Below are 3,523 nucleotides of genomic sequence, written 5' to 3'. Positions count from 1 at the left end.
CTGCCATGAGTAGTGATAATAAAGGATTTTAACACACCAATCATCTCGTTATGATGAGAAAACGGCTTTTGTTATCTTTAGATAATGAGAAAATTAACTTGTTTTCTGGAGAAAACCACCGTGAAAAAGTATCTGAGGGACACGACCGCTCTTGGCTTCAGTACATCTCAACCCAAACAGGCACAATAAATATTTTTAAACTAGTGGTGGGACATGGTTAAAAACTTTAATCAAATTAATTACAAGGTCTGTAATGAATTAAGCGCTATTAAGCACATTGTAATCAAAAAACATATATAAACATATATGGAATTTAAGAACAACTTTCCTAATATCAAAAATCTTTTTTTTATTACTGATCTGTGGTCAGGGCTGGATTGCATCTTTACTTCCTGTATTTTACAGCCATGTGTGACGACGCAATGACAGCAATGACACGCTATGACATTACGCTTTGTGGTGCTTGGATAATTCGCTTTGAATGAAATGGGAAACAGTATAAATTTACTTTTTGATTTTATTTTATTTTTTTACAGTTTCCATCCAACAGAAATGTTGGATGGAAACACGGCTACTGATGACTGGAGATGCAGCTGTTCATCTGCAGGGAGAAGAACATTTGTTTGTTGATTTCTCATGTAGATTTCATTAAAATTCAGTCTGGTTTTTACAAACGAATATTAATATTATTAAAAATATTATTAAGTTTTGAAACTTTTTTTATGCTTTTGATGCTAGTGGTAAAGAGATAGGAGCAGATGAGGGAAAACATGCTGCCTTGTAAACGTCTGTAATCAAATCCAGCATGGCTAAGTTAAGGACTAATAGCTACCATATAAGGATCATTTACTCTACCATTGCACCATGCACTCTACCCCCCTTTTACTTGTAGTTTGGAATAGACTTAGACAAACTTTATTGTAATTTTGTATACACAGAGTTTATACAAAACAACATTTTGATACATACATCTTTCTGACAGTGAATGAGCAGTAGCTTAGGAGTGAAATTAACATTTTATTTTTTACTTTATTGATCTCACATTGGTGAAATTTACCTCTCCATTTAACCTATGCCCTTGGGGAGCATTGGGCTGCCATTGTGCATTGCCCGGGCTGCAGTGTGGTGTTAAGGGTCTTGCTCAGAAACCCAGAGTGGCAGTCTGTGGGAGTGGGGCTCAAACTCACAACCTCAGGATTCCAAGCGCAATGCCCTAACTACTAAGCCCCCACACCCCCAATTTGCATTTATAAAGTGCAGCAGTGATTAAAATATAAACCATGTAGGATAGACTTGGGATAAAAGGAATGTGGAAGGTTCAGAGCAGTGCAAAAATAGATATAATTCAAATATGCAGTAGAAACACTGAGTTGGGTTCTGTTTTGTACATTCACCATATAGTCCACGTATAATGTTACCAGTGTGATGCAGAGTCTCCATTTGTGACTTTGATTAGAGTTTTAAACAGTTCAACAGTCTTATGGCAGCTTGAAAAAGCTGTTACAGAACCTGCAGTCCATGGTGGGAGTGTGAGGAATACAATCCACATTAAACAATCGAAACAAAGTCAGTACTGTGATTTATTTTTTTGAACCAAAATGTTACATTTTGTATCCTGTACAAACTATAAGAGCATCAGCACACAATAGCTTCATTTGGAGTTGGGCTGTGGATTGAGCTGATGCCACAAAAGCTTTCGGATGGGGGAGGAATAAAATTTGATTAGCAAAAAGAAGAGAAAGAACAAGTCATAATTTTTTTTGTCAGGATCTCAAAAAGTCTTCAAAACAAACAGATCAGGTTACATGACACAGACAGGAAGCTGCAACAGCCAATTCAGTCTCTCTGTGATTATAAACATCCATATCAGAGGTGCAAAACACAAAGTCCTCTGCATAACTAAAGAGTTTTCAAGTAAATTGCATTGCCGTATAGCTTGGCGGCAATAATACAGAAACAGTTAGTCTTTGAAAGAAATATGAAAGACTCAGGCCATTTCTCAATTCGGACGAATGCAATTACGGACTTGTGCTCCCCTGGAAGCTCCTGCTGCTGCAGTGCATGCTGGGACAGCTGTCAATCTTGAAGACGGACAACTGTGCTCCGATGCATACTTGGTAAAAATGGAGGCGCGAGAACAACATCCGCGGACCATGTCCGTTCTCTGTCTTGTGTTCTTGTGAATTGGAACAGTACTAGGACTGAGGCTGATGACGTTTCACAAGCACATGAGAACACAGACATATTGAGAAACAGCCACACTTAAGAAATTTATCTTAATGAAGACCAAACAGTGGAAAACGGAGGTAAACATTCCCTTTGCTTTCATTTAGAGAAGGACCTACTTTTTAGGAACCTGTAAATTCACTTTAAGGACTTGATTCCGGTTTATTTAATGAAGATTTCTAAAAGCTCCATTCTGCTGGTGGAAACGGGCTCAGTGTGAAAGGAAAGCCAGATTAAACTGAAGAATGTGTTCTTCGATTGTTGCTTGTGGTGCGGACATGGTAACAATTAGCAGCCGAGTCTTCATACATTTAAACAGAGCGGATCGTCTTACTGTGGCAAAAAGACCAAAAAGCCTCCTGGAAGGAGACTCTCTTTACCCAAACAGAATTAGGGTTCTGCATTTCTCATTACATCGGCAGATTAGGAGTTTATTTGCCAAAATCCTGTTGGCTTGCATTAAATCATCACCAAATGAGAGAATGAGAGTATCACCCCTGCTTAGTCATGCAGCTTTTATTAGGCACATCAGGGGACTGATTGATGGAGAGAATAAAGAGAGAAACAGAAAAATGGAGAAAAAAGAAACATTATCTGTTGATCCTTTTTCCTATTTAAGTAGAAAAAGGGCTGTTGAGGACTTTAAAGTAATTCAGTACTTTACCATTTAACACGTTGTTTGTTTGAGCAGTTTTTTCTAATTTTATCGCTACCATTGGCATACATCTGTTAAAAATGTGTCATATGGCAGATATAAACAGTTTCTCTTCATCCCTTTAAATGAAGCCAGGGGCTTTCCATCTTTTGATGACTTTTCGGACATGTCACGTCTATTTAATGTAGCAACGTTTTTTTCTTCTGTCATCTTACATTCATTCAGAGGCAACTTTACTCAAAGCCTTTTTTCACCACATAAGACTTCAAAGTCTTATCACAAGTCGCGTGTTATATGGTTAAACGTATTGGAGGGATTTGTTTTCTCTGTTTCTGATTATATAAAGAATAACACGTCTTTGAAAACAAAGTGCTGCTTGAGTGTTTTTGCCAACACCTGCAGCTTGTTTGTTGCAAAGACGTAGAAATGTAAGCCATAATTTGATAATCCCTAAAATCCTTTTTCCCTTTTTATTTTTATCACTATTTATGAGGATCTAGATTTAAAAACTAGTGGTAGGACGCACTTAAAACTTAATCGAGTTCATTACGGGGTCTGTAACTCAGTAGTTCCCAGTTACTCTCCTTTAACTTAATAAAAACATTTATATCAACAAAATAAGCCACTTTTTCCATTCAAAAA

General features: G+C 37.3%; 1 protein-coding gene across 1 annotated transcript in view; it reads left to right on the top strand.

Moving 5' to 3' along the window:
- hdac8 (histone deacetylase 8) overlaps positions 1-3,523 on the top strand; it is a 55,651-nt gene that overhangs the window by 42,032 nt on the left and 10,096 nt on the right. The gene's annotated exons all lie outside the window — the stretch shown is intronic.

Source organism: Cyprinodon variegatus, unplaced genomic scaffold, assembly GCF_000732505.1.
Source record: "Cyprinodon variegatus isolate N-32 unplaced genomic scaffold, C_variegatus-1.0 Scaffold341, whole genome shotgun sequence".
Taxonomy (NCBI): Eukaryota; Metazoa; Chordata; class Actinopteri; order Cyprinodontiformes; family Cyprinodontidae; genus Cyprinodon; species Cyprinodon variegatus.
The sequence above is the reverse complement of the archived record's forward strand: the minus strand, read 5'-3'. Positions and strand labels throughout refer to the sequence as shown.